We start from the raw sequence: 19,398 nt of genomic DNA, 5'->3' as shown, positions 1-19,398 counted from the left end.
AAGTATTTAAAAGATTAGGTGGTTCTGGAGTATGAAATGGCAAATTGCATATATAAACTGGGGAGATTAGGAATTAGTCAGGAAAAGGCTTCTTGGAGAAAAAGTGATTTCAGGGGGATTTTTAAGGCAGGTAATAATAATAATGATAATGTTGGTATTTGTTAAGTGCTTACTATGTGCAGAGCACTGTTCTAAGTGCTGGGGTGGACACAGGGGAGTCAGGTTGTCCCACGTGGGGCTCACAGTCTTAATCCCCATTTTACAGATGAGGGAACTGAGGCACCGAGAAGTTAAGTGACTTGCCCACAGTCACACAGCTGACAAGTGGCAGAACTGGGATTCAAACTCATGTAGAGCTGCAGACGCTCAGATTTGAAGCAGGGAATGGGATCCACAGAAGGGTGAGGGTGTCAAAGAGAGCTCAGCATCATGAGAGATAAGAATGAGCCACTGTAACTAGGTTAGCTTGAAATCCATGTCTTGCTTCAAGTTTTAGTCCCTCCATTTTTGGTAGAGCAGAAGGATTCTGGGTTCTAATCCCAGGTCTGCTAATTGTCTGCTGTGTGACTTCAGGCAAGTCACTAACTTACCTGGGTCTCATTATCTGTGAAATGGGGATTGAGACTGTGAGCCCCATCTGGGACATGGACTGTGTCCAAATTGATTAGCTTGTTTCTATCCCAGTTTAGAACAGTTCCTGGCACATAGTAACCACCTAACAAATACCATAAAAACACACACACAACCCCCCCCCCCAGCAAAAATAAATAACCCTGGATGCTGCTTTAGTATAATTCATTCATTCAATCACAGTTATTAAGTGCTTAATGTGTGCAAAGCACTTGGGAGAATACAATATAATGTTCACACATGGGAATTCAAATTGCTTATTTTTCCAGTGTCCTCTCTCCAAAGCCAAAGTTATATTTCTCAGATATTTTCACCAGTTTAAGGGATATGTGCTTCCATCTGTCATTTGTTCTATTTTTATTTGATTTTTGAGATTATTTTATCTTTCCATTGGCCACCCTGGTCCACAATCATATCACCAAGTGTTTTTCAATACTGGTGGCTATACTGATTATCATAAACTCTCCAAGCACCCAGGAGAGTCCCTGCTCAGGACTGCTCAGTCCTCTAGACTGTAAGCTCCCTGTGGGCAGGGAATGTGCCTACCAACTCTGTCGTATTGTACTTTCCCAAGTGCTCAGTACTGTGCTCTGCACACAGGAAGTGCTCAATAAATATAATTGACTGATATCCTTGCTCAACTCATTATTCTTGAATCTTCACCATAAACCACAGCCAATCTTTCTAGAAAAGGTGCTTGACATTTGCATCTCAGTGTAATGTGCTTAATGCAGCATGGCAATGGTTGTTCAGCTGGATGCATGGTTTTAATGAAACAGTATTTTGTTCCATTTAACACTGAATTGAAATAACCAACTTAATTCCCACAAGTGGTTGAGTCTGCCAATCTACCTCACTGGCTTGTATTTTAACTGATGACTCATGAAAGATTCCACCACTCATTGTTCACCTTCTTAACACCCCTAGTTCCTTCATTTTTCTTGTCCTAACTAATGTGTCTCATTTGAGTATGTCTACTCTTTCCCTTGTGGTGGAGTCTTATGTTCCCACTTATTGGATTCTTTCTTTGAATTGTCAATTTTATTTGTAGCCGGAAAAGATGCAAATAGACCAGCATAGCACACTGCAAACAAGAGAGGAGTATCTCTTCCCTCACAGAAACTTCATGAGGATATTGAGTGGAAGAGCCCAAAGACAAACAGCAACAGATGCTGCAAACATTGAGTGCATCTGCACAAGTAGCAGTTATTTTGTATTCATGACTGTGCTAACTTCCCTAAGCCTCAGTTTCCTCTTCTGTAAAATAGGGAAAAAACACCTGCCTTTCCTCTTAGACTGGGAGTCCTATGTGGGTCAGGTATTGAGTGCAATTTATCTTGGCATTATGTAAGCACTTAATACCTACCATCATTATTATGCTATCCATGGAGTTACTTTTCAGGCTGAAGTCTGATCTTGTGGGGATCAGAGACTTTTTGCTATGGTCCAGCATCGCTTCCATCGCATGCATTAAAATCTCCAAGGCTGTCAGCTCTTGGAGTCAATCTAATGAGGCTATCTGCATTGTAATATAATTTTTCTTTCCCTCCATTGCTGTTTGTCTCTAATTAAAACAAAACAGTGGATTATCTTCCTCCTACTTATCCATCCAGCATGCCTGCCACCGCACCTGTACATACTTGTGTGTTGTGCAGGTGTGGAACTATATATTCACAAGGTGACAAGCCACCTGGCAAACTCCATTTTTCATGGGAGTGGAGAGAGTACCATTGCAGTTGTTGGGGCATGAAGGCAGGTCTGGCAGTTCACTAATCCTCCTTACTTCCATCTGTTTGTTTTCTCCTTCTCAGGTGTAATTTAGACTGGAGGCAGATGTACAATCTGGGACCATTTCCAGATTCTCTCTCCTTACATCCTCTTGGAAGAAAGTGAGGTGTAAAGGAGTGACTTCAGGAAAGGGTTTCTGTTGCTGTCAGAAAGCACTGAATAACAGCTAGTCCTCTAAATATCAGTGGGTCATCCTGGATCTGATTAATTTCTATTATCCCATGGCTATATCTCCAAACTGCAATCTAACACATATATTAATATTATATATTTGTTATTAATATTATATAATAATAATTGCATTGATAATAATAGTATTTGTTAAGTGCTTACTATATGCCAAGAAATTAGTTATGCACTTACTATGTGCCAAGCACTGTTCTAAGGGCTAGGATAGATACAAGGTAAATAGGTTGGGGCTCACAGAATCAATCCCCATTTTATGGATGAGGTAACTGAGGCCCCCAGAAGTGAAGTGACATCCCCAAGATCTTGCAGCAGACATGAGGTGGAGCCGGAATTAGAACCCAGGTCCTTCTGACTCCTAGTACCGGACCCTATCCACTACTCACCCTTTTTCTACTTCCTGTCTTTAATTGGTTTTAGTCACTTTCTCTCCCCCTAGATTGTAAGGTCCTTGACAACAGGGATCATGTCTAGCAGTCAAACAATCAATTGTATTTATTGAGCATTTACTATGTACAGTGCACTGTAATAAACTCTTGGGAAAATACAATAGAATTAGCTGACATGTTCCCTGCCCATAATGAGCTTCAGTCTACATAGTCTATTGAACTCTCCCAAGTGCCTAGTACAGTGCTTTGCACACAGTAGGTTTTTAATAAATAATATTGATTGAATGATCCAAAAGAAATGGTAAATGTATGTTCATTTTTTTATGGTATTTTATAAGCCCTTAGTATGTGCTAGGCACTGAAATAGGCAGTGGAGTAGATAAAAAGCTAATCAAGTTGGATAAAGTCCCTGTCCCACATGGAAATCATAGTCTAATGCCCATTTTACAGATGAAGTAACTGTTGCCCAGAAATTAAGGGACTTGCCCAAGGTCACACAGCAGACAAGTGGCAGAGCTGGGATTAGAACCCAGGTCCTTCTAACCCTTGCTAGGTGATCCTGCTTCATTTTGTTTCTCTAGCTCAGGGTGCCTTAAAACCGTGGACTTGCCAGCCAATCAGAATGGCTGTTGTCAAATAGAGGGAATTTCCTAAAGACAGGAGTTGTGTTCTTGAAGAACTCCTTGTTGTGGGAAATCATGTTACACTAAGTGTTTAGTCAGTGGAAATTAATGGGTTAGAAGGGAGAGGGTTTAAAGATATCATGATGACTGATGCTTCACAATGAATGAAATTTCATATATTATTTGTCTAATAGTATCAAAATGCTTCATACCCTTGCCACTCAGTGCAATTTAGCTGAAATTAATACTGTAAAGTTGTAATAACACATAGACTCACAAAATATTATTTGGTATAGAAAACTGAGGAAGAGGCTGGGAAGTGTAGTAGCATCACGCTTTGACTGATGTCATGAGTATGAGCATGAATGTTTATTCCTATATCAAATCCACTTGCCCTAACACTCATACAAATCAGAGCAGACACCTAGTTCTCAGAAAAATGTTCTCTAATCCATCCATCTTGCTGCATCTGAATCACACAGTGAAAACAGGTATTCTAGCAATACAGTATGCCATTTGCAACCTTGTTTCAACAACCTTTGAAGGTACTGGTTAAGAAAAAGGTTAAATAGAAAAATAAATCTAAGCCTGTCCCCAAAGAAGGATTTTTGAGTAGGTTTCCCTTGGTTACCAAATGCTTTGATAAACTCTCGGCTGGCAGGACGATCAGTGGCATCCTAGAAACTGCAGTAAGTTAGAACGTGTTTGGATCCATCAGTGGTCAGTTGGATGAATTAAAAAGTGGCAACAGATGGTGAAATTTCTGCCTGTGAAGTTGGGTGGGGTACCACCAGTGCACAGATAGAGATGAAAAGATTAACTCTTGGTGACAGCTGGTCATGACAGACTAGCAGAGGTTGTTTTGTGTGTTTTTTTTTCAGGTATCAAGGACTCTGCACAACACTTGCTCTTCAAATGAAAAAATATGAAACTTGAGCTGGCACATTTGTCTTGCGTTGGCGTCAACCAGAAGTTATACAGGACTGCCATCCCTATAGCAAGCCAAGAGTTTCTGGTTTGGGATAATTGGCAAAACTCTCGTACTCTGAAGTACCAAATGCTTCTGAGTCTTTCTGCTCTTTTTTCACCAAACAATTATTATTTAGAGAGGCAGTGTGACCTGGTGGAAAGCATGTGATGGTGGGAATCAGGAGACTTGATTTCTAATCCACTGCCACTGTTAAAGTCACATCTCCTCCAAGAGGCCCTCTCGTCCCCATATCCCTCTCCCTTCTGGGTCATCTATGCACTTGGATCTGTGACCTTTGGGCATTTGATATTCACCCCTTCCTCAACCCCACAGCATTTATGTACATATTTATAAATTATAATTTATAAATTATTGATTTATATCATTGTCGGACTCCCCCTCTAGACTAAACTTGTTGTAGGAAGGGAACATGTCTATCAACTCTGTTACATTGCACTCTCTCAAGCACTCAGTACAGTGCTCTATACCCGGTAAACCCTCAGTAAGTCAGAGGTCAGAAGGACCTGAGTTCTAATGCCATCTTTGCCACTTGTTTGCAGTGTGACCTTGGACAAGTCACTTAACTTCTTTGTGCCTCTGTTACCTCATCTGAAAATTGGGATTAAGTCTGTGCACTCCATGTGGGTCATAGTCTGTGTCCAAATTGATTAGCTTCTATCTACTCTGTGTGACTTCAGGCAAGTAACTTATCTTCTCGGTGCCAAAGTTACCTCATCTATAAAATGGAGATTAAGATTGTGAGTCTCATGTGGGACAACCTGAATACCTTATATCTACCCCAGCACTTAGAACAGTGCTTGGCACATAGTAAGTGCTCAACAAATACCAACGTTATTATTATTACTCCAGTACTTAGTCCAGAGCCTGGCACAGAGTAAGTTCTTAAATACTATCTGAATAAAAAATAAATAAATAACATTGTGATCATGATAATCCTGCCTCTGCCAATGGCCTAATAGGTAACCTTGAGCAAGTCACTCAACCTCTCAGTGCCTCGGTTTTCATATCATACAAATAGTAATGAGATATTTCTCTCTCCCACTTCTTTTAATCCCTAAATTACCAACAGCAAAGGCCTAGACTGAAGAAATTGTCTGTCAACTGCCGGGGAAATCCTAACCCTAGGCACCTCATGTTTGCATATAATTTTGCAATGAGTTGTGAGGGTGATCAGTTCTATTTTCAAAGGTTCTCTGGACTCCTGATACCACCATGTCTGCGTAGTCAGCTTGGCAGGATAGCTACATCCCCGTGTCCCCAAAGAACTGTGAATAAGCAGGTTTCTATAGTGGAAGCATGGCTCGTAGGTAACCATTTTTCCTTGGAGACAGTGGTAGATGAGGCCAGTTCAGAGATGCAACGGTCTTTGGTTACTGGCACACAGATGGTCCACTTAGACAGGCTTCTGACTCTGGCAGACATCAATTAAAATAAATGCACCAATCCAATCTTCTGAGAGAAGATTATGGCTCTTGCCTGATCAATCACTAGACATGATTCATTTTCAGGCAGGAGGTAGTACTTTTCTGTCTCTTATTTTGGAATCCACCCAGTTTTGGCTAAAATGTTGCCACGTTTACCTATTCGCTCTTCCCAGAGTACAATTGACAGTGTAGCCCATTTTACCTTTATCTTTCCTAAATTCATTTTTTTCCCCTTCTGAAACATATGAAAGGTTTATTTCTGAGAGATTAATGTGAGCATTTTCAGGGTTACAGTGCTTGTAATAATAATACTCCTAGTACTAATAATATTAGTTTTTGTTAAGCACTTACTATGTGTCAAGCACTGTTTTAAGAGCTAGGGTAGATATAAGATGACTAGGTTGGACCAAGTCCCCATCCCTCATGAGACTCACACTCTTCATCACCACTTTACAAATGAGGAAACTGAAGCACAGAGAAGTGAAGTATCTTCCCTGGGTTCACACAGCAGACAAATGGCAGAGAACCCAGGTCCTTCTGACTCCCAAGCCCATGCTCTATCCACTGGTCCACTAGTATATACCTATATTAAAATGGGATGCTCCTGAGAATTTCAGTAAGTGACAGTTCTCTTTATAGTTAGCAATTCCTTGGATTCTTATGTGTGCTTTTTCTATAACAACAATTATATCAGCAAAAGACTAATTTACCCATCCAACTTCCTTTCCTCCCTCCTTTCCTCCCCCTTTTCTCCTTCCCTCCTTCATCTCCTTCCACTCCTTCCCTTCCTCCTTCCTCCTTTTCTTCCTTCCCTAATTCCTCCCCTTCCTCTCCTTCCATTCCTTCCCAATCCCCCATCTTTCTGAGCGAAAAGGGACAGTGAGAAATGTCACCTAAATTTACCCCAGTCACATATTATTTTGCTTCCCTCTCTGCCAGCATGCAGGACAAGGACTTTAAGCTGACACTCCACCTTGCCTTTCTACATTAGTGGTATTGTGTTGGATTGGACATTTCCTTCAGTATGACTATATCAGTCAGGTGGCATAAACCATTACGGATTTGATCTAGATGTGGTTTGGACATTAAGACCCTAGTGCCTGGGCCCATTTGCCTGGATTAAGGATCTTCTGGCTGTATGGTAGGCATAGCTTCCTCTCTTCCCTCTTTTGAAAAATATTCAGATTCCAGTAAGATTTCTAGTAGCCTCCAGCAGCCTTTGTCCTAGAACAATGATGATTAATCAGTATTCGAAATCTGCAAATCACTTCCTTTTTGCCAAGGAAGTTAATCCTCATAGTGTCAGGAAGAGGTAGGTCATCACATGTGCAGACAATTTAGCAGCATTCATGGGAATTTTCATACCGGGCTCTCCTGCTCTTCCTTTCAGTCACTAGAAATAATGAACCCACACCACTAGCCTGGGAATTGGGTCTGACAGTTTGCTCGAAGAGGAGGTTGCTGCCAGCATCTTAAGCAGGTGTGTTGGAGAAGAAAGCATCAAAAGCTGAACATTTTTCACATTTCTGAGAACTTCTTTTCCCTACCCACCAATGTAGAAATTCAACATAGAGATATCCTTCTACTGACTGGTGATTTGGGGGTCAAGGGCATTTTCCAAGGATTTACCCCTATGTCTTCAGGGGCTCTTTGAACTAACACAGCGATGGGGGCTTTGAGGAAGGACATAGAAAATAAACACATTTGATGTCACTGCATAAAGCCACAGAACAATTTGCCCAGTAAAATGCTGCTGTTTGACTCAACCCATCTTAAGAAGAACAAGGTAGAGCTGAAGGAGAGGACACATTCATTCATTCATTCAATAGTATTTATTGAGCGCTTACTATGTGCAGAGCACTGTACTAAGCGCTTGGGATGAACAAGTCGGCAACAGATAGAGACAGTCCCTGCCGTTTGACGGGCTTACAGTCTAATCGTAGAAGGTCGGGTCAGGGAGAGGGGATGGAGCAGCTTCAGAATGACTATACACTTAAAAAAGATTGGCTTCAGTGTGGAAAGATGAAGACAATGATGAAAGCTTAGAGGGAATGTCAAGCCTCTGATATCAGGGAAAATCTGGAGCTATTGGTCACCAAATCCCTCAGCATCAGAATGAGATTTATCCACTGAAGCTGGAAGGTGGTAGCTTCAAAACTTAATACAAGGAGAATGGTCTTCCCAAAATGGGTGATAAACCTATGGAATTTCTTACTCTAATAATCTGTGTAGGCTGAAAATATCAGCAGGTTCAAGAAAGTATTGGATAAATTCATGGGTGAATGTTACATAATGAGCCACTTAAGAGAATAATAAGATTGTAAAAAGAAAAGTTCAAGATGTTTGAGATAATCTGTCCTTAAACATTAGGCAATCCAACATGAAGTTCTTCTGAGCATTCTGTTGTCCTTGTCAGAGGCTGCATATTGAGCTGGATGGTGTTAGAATGCTCTTATTGTCAATTATTTTGCCTAGTAATAATAATAATAATAATGTTGGTATTTGTTAAGCATTTACTATGTCCCAAGCACTGTTCTAAGCACTGGGGTAGTTACAAGTTAATCAGGTTGTCCTTCGTGAGGCTCACAGTCTTAATCCCCATTTTCCAGAAGAGGTAACTGAGGCCCAGGGAAGTGAAGTGACTTGTCCAAAGTCACACAGGTGACAGGTGGTGGAGTTGGGATTAGAACCCATGACCTCTGACTCCTAAACCCAGGCTCTTTCCACTGAGCCACCTAGTAATTAGTATTTCTCAAATCTATCCTGAGTGATAACACTAATGACAATTATTGAGAACATCTGAGTGAGATCACCACACTATATGTTTGGGAAAGCACAACAGCAGTGCAAGATCCATTCCCTTCCAATGAGAGATTCTGCTGTAAAAATTGAATTGACGTAATACCGCACTAGAAGATTTTTGCATTTCAGCTGCATTTTAAACCTTTAAATTTCTGAGGCTTACTTTGTTATTTGCCAAAGATTCATGGAGCCAGGCTGCAGAAGAATCAATCCATCAATCAATCATATTTGTGAAGCACTTACTGTATGCAGGGCACTGTATTAAGCACATGGGAGAGTATAATATAAGAGAGTTGGTAGACACTGTTTCCTGTCCACAAGAAGCTCACATCTAGAGGGTTTGGGGGTTGGACATTTCTGTTGCATCTTTTTCTTCTCGTCACCTGATCCAGGTGTCTGGTGGGTGGCATAGAACTTTAAGCAAGCTCCACATGGCTCTATGCCATACATAGATAGTGTTTTACATGCCTGGGCTCCATCTCAAATTTTACTTCTAGTTATGCCAGCTAGTGTAGGGAAAAATGAGGGAATATGAAATTGATGCAATAAATTTGCCTTTTCTTTCCTAGGGGCTGATGGGTGCTTTTTATGAGGATCTTCGAAAATTATCTTATTGACAAGATAATACATTTTACTATGAAACAGAGGGAAAATGCATTATGCAATATGCAAATTGTAGTTCGGTGCTTAAAAATCGAGTTCATAATTAGTCATACCACTTAAACAGACTTCATTAATCATTAATCTTTTAACATACTGTACTTTTGTGGAACACAAACAATAACAGGCCACATTTTAGTTTGCATAAACCACACAAGCCATTATTTGTGGAGTCAAAGCAAAAAGGAACTTCATTTATCTGAAAACATTTGAATAATATTCAGAGTATCATTCTAACCTCTAATACTACACTTCATTGTCACGTGTTTTTGTGTGTTTTTTCACATGTCCAATATGTGTGGATAGAACAAAACATGAAACTCATTCTTTAGGTTTGAGATACTTCAACTCTTTGGGATGTTTACCCCAAATTAAGAATCAAAACATGACAAGTTTCTGAGATGAACAATTGGAGCAGAGTACCCACTGATTGGCCTACAGGAGAACAAAGGAATCAGAACCATTTTATACTTGATTTCACTCCTCTTTATATTTTGAACAATTAAATTTTGGGGGGATTGCATTCCTATTGATTGTCTATTACAAAACCAACAATAAGTGTGGTTTTCAGGAAAAGAAGTAGCAGTATAATTATGTGTGAAACTTGAAAGGACAAACTTTTAAAATTTTCTCCTACACTCTAAAGGTTCCATTAATTTTTCTTTTTCTCCACCTCTTTTTCCTCCTGCTCATCTTCCTCCAATTTCTCCTCTTTCTCTTCCTTATCTTCATTCTTTTCCTTCTTCTCCTCATCATCACTGTTTATTTTGCATCTACTGTGGGGAGAACACCATATTAGGCATTTGGGTGCATCTATAAAAGTAGAAGAATTCTCCCCCGATTAGACTGTAAGCCCATCAAAAGGCAGGGACTGTTTCTATCTGTTGCCGACTTGTTCATTCCAAGCGCTTAATACAGTGCTCTGCACATAGCAAGCCCTCAATAAATACTATTGAATGAATGAATGAATGAATGAAAAGACATAGTCCCTCCCCTCAGAAAGTGCACAGTCTAATGGACTGTGGGAAAATGATCCTAAAAGAAAAGGTGTCTCTTTCCATCATTGCTCTCTGACTCCATTAAAGAAGAGAATGATGGGGGAGTAAAGGTATTAAGGTCTCGTGCTTCTTGAGGTCTGAATTATTTGAACTGATCTTTCCTTGAGGAAGGGGTTAAAGATATTAGTTCACCCAGACTGTTTTTCGTTTCAGACAGTACTAGGCAAAACTGTAGAAAAATCCATGAGGCCTTTTGACCCATCGCTAGAAACTGAGGACTTCTGGGTAATTTCCTTTTATTCATGAATGCACCTTTTATACCATGAATAAATTAGAGTTATTCACAAAAAAAGCTAAATTTAGAGTTCTGATAGGCAAAAACAATTGGCCTTAATATTATTTCTGGCTGGAATCTCCAGAGGTAAGTGCATTCACTGCATGAATAATTAGATACAAGCAAACCCCATGGAGAGTTTCTAGACTAAAGGGATGGACTATCATTCACTATTAAACAATAACATTTTGGGTAGGGGAAAATAGAATATTCAGTAACACAGATAAAACTTTGTCATTGAGAGGAAGTATGGCCTAATGGACAGGCCACAGGCCTGGGCGTCAGAGGACATGGGTTCTAATTCCGGCTCCACCACTTGTCTCGCAACCCCAACCCTATTTCCCTTTGTCACTGATACACTGAATCTGTAACATACTCACCCTACCCCCTCTCAAAATAGAATTTATGAACATTTATTTATCCTCAATTGCTGCTTCTACTGTATTTTATTTTAGTATCTGCCACCACAACTAGATTTTAAAATTCCTTAGGGCAGAGATTGTGTCCACTAACTGTATTTTGCTATCCCAATTTGATTCGGTAAAGGTGCCCAGGCAAGTCTGTAAAACAAACGAACACCTCAGTGCAAATCACACTTCCATATGGTGCTCTGCACAGAGTAATCAATTAATGATATTTATTGAGCGCTTACTATGTGCAGAGACTGTACAGAGCACTTGGGAATGGTGAGTGCAATGGATTTGGCAGGCACGTTCCCTGCCCTCAACAAGCTTACAGTCTAGTGGGGGAGACAGACATTAATATAGGTAAAAAATTTTTAAATGTATAATTTAAAGATATGTACATAAGTGCTGAAGGGCCATAAGTATTTAAGAGTAAGTTGTAAGAGTAAGTACTCAATATATACTATCGACTAACTCACTGAATGACTTTACCTAAATGTCTTTCCAGTCTTTAAAGTGGTGCTTCTCAAATCTTATCTACATTGTAGAAAGTCTCTTTAAAAGTGTTCTGTAGGATTATGTAACGTTTAGAATTCTCTGCTGTGATCGCCATATGATTCAATAGATTTTGGTCAATTGGCAAATCTAATAATGACATTTTAATAAATGAACATGAGACTACTTGACATTTCCCAACCTATTTCTCTACCAGTGAAAAACAAATGAACGTATTTTATGATCTTATCTTAAGAATCCCAGGGTTTCAGAGGATAATGACCCTACATTGGCCCTGCAAAACATGGAAACCTGATTTTGAAAATGTAAATTCTGAAGGGAGTTAGGAAAATAGACAATGGAGCTTTAGAACCTAAAATATATACACTTAGGTAGGCCTTTATACCCATCTGCAGCATTCACATATGCATGTATATTTCAATCAATCATTCGATTGTATTTGTTGAGCTCTTACTCTGTGAAGAGCACTGAACCAAGCACTTGGTGAGTAAAATATAATAGAGTTGGTAGACATGTTCCCTACCCACATATATTTCATTATTTATTCCGCTATTTAACTGTGACATATTCATACTAATGTGGGTTGGACCAATCACTCAGTTACATTTACTGAGCATCTCCTGAGTGTTTGACACTGTACTAAGCACTTGGGAGAATATAACTTGAGCAAGGTCTACACACTAATGGAAGAGACAAGACCAAAATTGCCTATAAAGAGTGAAAACTGGAGGTAGAACATGTATAAATTGCAGGGTCTAGTGAAAAGAATACAGATCTGGGAGTCAGAAGACCTGGGTTTTAACCCAGACTCTGCTTCTTGCCTGCTGAGGGATCTTAGGAAAGTCATTTAACTTCTCAGTGACTCATTCCTTCATCTGGAAAATGTGGATTACATCCCTGTTTTCGTTCCATTCTTAAATGGTGTAACCCTTGTGGGAAAGGCACTGAGTCCTCTCTGTGCACATTGTATCTACCCCAGCACTTAGTACACTGCCTTAGCAATTAGGTCCACAGTAAGTACTTAACAAATATACCACACTTATCAAATGCTAGAAACACATCGGGGAGGAAGGTAGGTATGCTACTGTCAGTTAGAAAGAACACTGGTTTGGGGATGTTTAGAACCATGTTCTTTCTTCTGCTTTCAATATTTGTAAATAATTTCTGTTCTTATTCTCCATTACAGAGCAAGCTCCTTGAGGGTAGAGAAGATGGGTCTTTCTTCTGTTGTACTCTCCCAAATGCTTAGAGAAGCAGTGTGGCTCAGTGGAAAGAGCAGGGGCTTGGAAGTCAGAGGTCATGGGTTCGAATCACGGCTCTGCCGCTTGTCAGCTGTGTGACTGTGGGCAAGTCACTTAACTTCTCTGTGCCTCAGTTCCCTCATCTGGAAAATGGGGATGAAGACTGTGAGCCTAATGTGGGACAACCTGATTACCCTGTATCTACCCCAGCGCTTAGGACAGTGCTCAGCACATAGTAAGCGCTTAACAAATACCAACATTATTATTATTAAATGCTTACAGCAGTGCTTATCATTCAGTAAGTGTTCAATAAATACAATTGATGGATTGATTGAAATGGCCATATACAGCAGCCTACATTATGTCTGAAAAGCAATAGAGATGTATATGTAGCAGCATCATGTAAAGCAATCGCAAATCAACTGAAGCCACCATATGAGGTGTATGATATAAATTTGTGTGAGAAAGATAGGAGTTAGAGAAAATACCCTCTATCCAAAAGTGTTTAAGATAAAAAGTAAGAATGAAAAGGGATATTATTCTTTGGATACCGAGGGAATTGTCCCAAAATCTACACTCTCACCCCTTTCAGCTGACACTAGGAAATCAAAATAATTGAGATCACATGGTAGGCAAAAGGCGGAACTGAGATTAGAACCCAACTCCTCTGACTCACGGATCCATTATCTTTCCACTAAATTATGCTGTTTCATACTTCTCGGTACTTCAGCTTTCTTATCTATAAAATGGGAGTTTAATATTTTTCCTCCCTTGCACGCAGACCATAAGCCCTATTAACCAATGCTTAGAGCAGTGATTGACACAAAGTAAGTGGCTTAACAAATGCCATTATACTAATAACAGAATCTCATGTATTGGGGCACCAGGAAATGCCTGAAGACTAAATAGCTAGGTGTAGTTTGAAAAGCACCTGGTAGCATCAATTTTAAATATTTTGTTTACTAGGAATTAAAAATAAAAACAAGAGCAGCTGCTTGTAATTGGTTTCAAAATAATTCTTTTCCATCAGAAAAAGACTGTAAACATTTAGTAGAACAAAGGAAATATCAAGCCCACTAGAGCATGAGAAAATAAAAAGTTTCAAAGAAATAGTCGCAATTGTTTTGTTTTGCTTTCCCTTCTGAGTTTATGGTTGTTTGGAACATGGTAATTTAGGAGTTCACAAAAGCAACATTTCTAACAAGGTGAAATCTGGAATTCTTGGTTCTATGATATTTTCTGGCCTTCAGAACTCTGGAATGAACTGACAAATGTCAGTCCATTGTTAGCTCATCCCATTGTAAGTCTTGTGTCACTGTGGGTTGGTTTCTAAGCCTTTTGGTGCTACATAAGGGTATCAGAGGCAATTTCCAGTCTAAATGGAAACCTTGAAGTAGTATAGCCATGGAGAAGCAGCGTGGCTCAGTGGAAAGAGCACGGGCTTTGGAGTCAGGGCTCATGAGTTCGAATCCCAGCTCTGCCACTTGTCGGCTGTGTGACTGTGGGCAAGTCACTTAACTTCTCTGTGCCTCAGTTCCCTCATCTGTAAAATGGGGATTAAGATTGTGAGCCCCACGTGGGACAACCTGATTCCCCTATGTCTACCCCAGCGCTTAGAACAGTGCTCGGCACATAGTAAGCGCTTAACAAATACCAACATTATTACATTATTATTATTAGAAAGAGCATAGTGTCTGTGCCGTGAGGCTTTCAGTCTAAATATGAGGGAAACCAGGTATTAACCCCTCATTTTACAGAAAAGAAACAGAGGCATAGAGAAGGGGAAAGGAGAGTGGCTTAGAGGAAAGAGCACAGGCCTGGGAGTCAAGGGACCTGGGTTCTAATCCCAGTTCTTCCCCTTGTCTTCTGTGTGACCTTAGGTAATAAAAATGTTGGTATTTTTTAAGTGCTTACTATGTGCAGAACACTGTTCTAAGCGCTGGGGTAGATACAGGGTAATCAGGTTGTTCCACATGAGGCTCACAGTTTTCATCCCCATTTTACAGTTGAGGTAATTGAGGCCCAGAGAAGTTAAGTGACTTGCTCACAGTCACAGAGCTGACAAGTGACAGAGCTGGGATTTGAACTCAGAACCTCTGACTCCCAAGCCCATGCTCTTTCCACGGAGCCACGCTGTAGTCACTTAACTTCTCTGTGCCTTAGCATCCTATGAGAAATTGAATCTTCCATCCTCCTATTTAAACTGTGAGCTCCCTGTGGGACAGGAACTGTGTCCAACTTGATTATCTTGTACCTATCCCAGTGCTTAGCAAATGGTTAGTATTTAACAAGTATCATTAAGGAAAACAAAGCTAACTTGTCCAAGGTCACAGAGCAGGCACATATTAGGGTAGGGGTTAGAAACCAGTCTCTCTGATTTCCAGGTCCCTAATCTTCCCACTCAGACACCTTGCTTTTCCTCCTCTCATCTGTTCTTTTCACTCACCCAGCCCACTGAAGGGATTCTGAGACCCTAGCTTCTTTTGAAAAGGTTGCTAAGAACTACTATTGGTATTCCCTAAAACAGCCTGGTATCTGGGATTCACAATGCTGTATTTTTTCTTTGTCAAAGCTTGGGTTTGTTCATAGCATAACCCTCACTAACATAAACTTGGCAATATCTACAGTCCATAATTGCAGATTAAAAAAAGTTCAGGGAGAGTTGATATGGTTTATTTGGAGATATCTCCCACTTTGCTAAATCTCCAGGGCTCATTGACACCCCTGACACTTAGTGAATGAGGCCTTTTTTATTCTCCCTTCATTTGTTTAGCTCTTTACCTAATTGATTTTCTGTGCTAATACACTGAAGGTCTGAAGAAGGCAGAGCCTCAGGTGTGACAGATGAAATAAGGTGCTTTTACTCATTGCTTTTATCTTCCATGTCTAATGTGTTGGTTACAGCTGTGCAGTTTAACAGCAAAATCAATACATCATTTGCTGCAGATACCTGAAAGAATTTGGGAGTCAGTTGGTATTTTAACTGTTAGGTTTCCTATGGAAGTTAATTTTTTTTCTGAAATCAAGCACTATGGATTCCTCCATTATTTTTCATTTGTTTTTCTTGCTATCTTCCTATTGTGTATTTATAGCATGTGATGATTTATCTGTGGAATTGGGAACATTCATTTAAATGGACACTGTAAAATGTAAACTAAATCAGTTCCTTCCTCTAAATTATCCTCAAACAGCTTCTTGTAGAATAAATTGATCTGTACTTTTTTATATTGTACTGGAAAAAGTATATCTCCCCTCCTATTATATGAAAGGCAATTCTGAGCCTGATAAATAGGCCCCTCATATGTCCTTCAACACTTTCCGAGAAGGAGTCTTTACAACCTATTGGAGTAACCATTCCATCCCCTAGTAAGCTGATTCTTGTTGAAACTGCATTTCCCAGAGTCCTCTGGTAATTGGGTCTGATTAGCCAGCTGGGCAGAGGCCTTAAATACAGGAAGGGCACTCTACTTCACTGATCCTGTCTGTTGAATCATACTGTGGGAGTTTTACCAGGAGGCCTGTGATGACTTGTAAGTACATCTAAAAAGATTTCTATATATAAGTATCTAACTAGTGAATGTACTGAGGGTGTATTGTGAATTTTTGGATTTGATTTACCTGCATGAATTTTTCTCTGGTTCATCCTCTCTCAATCCTGGTGGCTCAAATTTCAATAATGATCATAACAAGAAGAATTATGGTATTTGTTCTTCACACAGTAGATGCTCAATAAATACCATTGATATATTGATTCAGCAAGTCACTGATGTTTCTCCTAATAAGAGCAATTTTATTGTGTGACTGACTAAATGTGGGTAGAACTGGGGCTAATAAGAATCAATCAGTCAATCAATGGCATTTATTGAGCAAATATTGTGTGCAGAGCACAGTATTAAGCAGTTGGGAGAGTACAGTAGAGTTGGAGGTCATGTTTGTTGTCCATATCAAACTTCTGAGGAATTTGATCATTTCCAAACAGGGAAGCAACATGGCCTACTGGAAAGGGTACTGGCTTGGGAATCAAAAAACATGGGTTCTGAGCTCAGCACTCCATTGCCTGCTGTGTGATCTAGGGTGACATTTAGGTTCTCTGGACCTCAGTTTCCTTACCTGTACAATGGGGATTCAATATCTGTTCTCCTTCAGGCTGTGGAACAGGAACTGTGTCTGAGCTAATCAATTTGTTTCCACCCCTGAGCTTACAACGGTGCTTGACAAGAAGTAAAGCTGTTAACAATTATCATTCAGTAGTATTTATTGAGTGCTTACTTGATGCAGAGCACTGCACTAAGCGCTTGGAATTTACAATTCAGCAACAGATAAAGACAATCCCTGCCCAATGATGGGCTCACAGTCTAATTATACTACTACTACTATTATATTCACTTTTTACTTGCAAGGTTGAACAAATTCACTTTTATGCTTAACTCGTTTGTACACCTACATGAATTTGCAGTACATAATTTGACTAATAATAATGTTTAAGCGCTTACTATGTGCTAAGCACTGTTCTAACCGCTAGGATAGATACAATGTAATCAGGTTGTCCCATGTAGGGCTCACAGTCTTCATCTCCATTTTCAGATGAGGGAACTGAGGTACAGAGAAGTTAAGTGACTTGCCCAAGATCACACAGCTGAGAAGCAGTACAGTTGGGACTAGAACCCATGATCTCTGACTCCCAAGCCCGGGCTCTTTCCACTGAGCCATGCTCCTTCTCACACAAAAATAAAATAGAACACAAAGGATGAATTTAAAATGTTCTTCTCATAAAATAAGTGTGTTCTAGTAGAACATGACCCACCTGTTGATACAAGTCAGTATTTGTAGAAACGAGTGCAAGCATGTGTGAAACTGCTGAACTTCCCAGCTTCTGACTCAGCCTTATGGGGCTCTGTATTGCTTAGTGTTTTTGAAACTCTACAGAATTTAATATAGAAAAACAGCAGTGAGTGGCGAGGGTGTCATTGTCTGTTATGGGCAGGGATTGTTTCTGTTGCTGAATTGTACTTTGCAACTGCTTATTCCAGTGCTTTGCACACAGTAAGTGCTCAATAAATATGACTGAATGAATGAATGCATTCTGCTTGGTGTGGACCTAACAATAACATAGGTGAATTGAAAAATGCCAGTCATGGTGGCAAGTATGAGCCTTAACCCTTCAATTTCCAATGAATTGATGGTTAATATAATACAACTTTCTTATAACATGATATTCTTTAAAAATGCAACTACCACATTTTAGGAGAACTCTGTGCATAATCAATCTGAGAGAATTGGGATATCCTGTATAAGTTCGAAATACTTTGATGGCACTTGTAGCTTCTGTAGTACTTCCTCTGCGAGCTATAAACTTGGGAATTCAGATGATCACATGCTGTAGATCTGGTGGAAGGAAGAGCTGATGCCACACGTAGCTTACTAAAATAGGAGTGGTGTGGTTAGCTTGTCAACTGAAGCATGGTTGATATTGAGGAAACAGGTCTTCTGGACTCTTGGGATGTTATAGAAAACTGTATCCTTTGGATAATTATCATTCCATCAGTCTCTCTTCTAGGCTTAAATACCTCCATTCACAATTGTTAATAATCACCTGTTGGTCCCTTTCCTCAGTAAATAATTCAATAATTTTTAAATGAAGAGTAGCTCCCAATACCTCCCAGGAATGAAAAGTTCTCCCCCGATTAGACTGTAAACCCATCAAGGGGCAGGGACTGTCTCTCTGTTACTGATTTGTACATTCCAAGTGCTTAGTACAGTGCTCTGCACCTAGTAAGCACTCAATAAATACTATTGAATGAATGAATGACAACCTCTTGTCAGGGCATGAGGACTCAGGAATAAGTGTAAATGTTTAGGCAGAAGTTGCTTTCTTTTGGACTAGATTCCAGAAACACCCCTTAAAGTTCCTGACTGTCCAGTCCTCTAAAAGTTTGTTTGAGCAGTACTACCCAGAAAACAACAACAAAAATCATCAGGATGACAACTTCCAGTGACCCTTGAGCCAACTGGGCCCTTTCCTCACATTGTCAGTGAATGATGTGGGAGCTGCAACATTGAACTTTGAATCAGGGATGCTGTGGGTTTGCATTGGAGCATGAAAATACCCGGCAGGGATTCCTTCACTCGGTTGGAGAGAGAGGCATTCTTTCTGGGTGTCAGGGCTGGAAGAGCAGGTTGAGATAACATGTGCTCTGACTGAAATTGAAATACCCATCCCATCCACTTCTTCCAGTGTAAGAGTCCTAACTGAACCTCTCAAAGAAGGGTCACCTAATTGTTAATTCTTCACTTAGATAAGTGATATGCTGTGTTTGGTTAACTAGCAACTCCATTAACATCAATTAACCATGTGAGAATTGCAGAGTTTATTCAGTAATCTGATTATTGGATGGATATGTTCCTAAAAAGG

General features: G+C 39.9%; 1 long non-coding RNA gene across 1 annotated transcript in view; it reads left to right on the top strand.

Moving 5' to 3' along the window:
- Nucleotides 1-16,413: 16,413 nt before the first annotated feature.
- Nucleotides 16,414-19,398, top strand: part of LOC103171148 — a 319,534-nt gene continuing 316,549 nt past the window's right edge. Inside the window, exon 1 of the long non-coding RNA XR_486616.3 lies at nt 16,414-16,516. This is a non-coding gene — a long non-coding RNA (uncharacterized LOC103171148). The remainder of the gene's footprint in view (nt 16,517-19,398) is intronic.

The sequence above is a fragment of the Ornithorhynchus anatinus genome, chromosome 19 (assembly GCF_004115215.2).
Source record: "Ornithorhynchus anatinus isolate Pmale09 chromosome 19, mOrnAna1.pri.v4, whole genome shotgun sequence".
In the NCBI taxonomy this organism is placed as follows: Eukaryota; Metazoa; Chordata; class Mammalia; order Monotremata; family Ornithorhynchidae; genus Ornithorhynchus; species Ornithorhynchus anatinus.
Note: the sequence above shows the minus strand (reverse complement) of the source record. Positions and strands in the feature narration are given on the sequence as shown.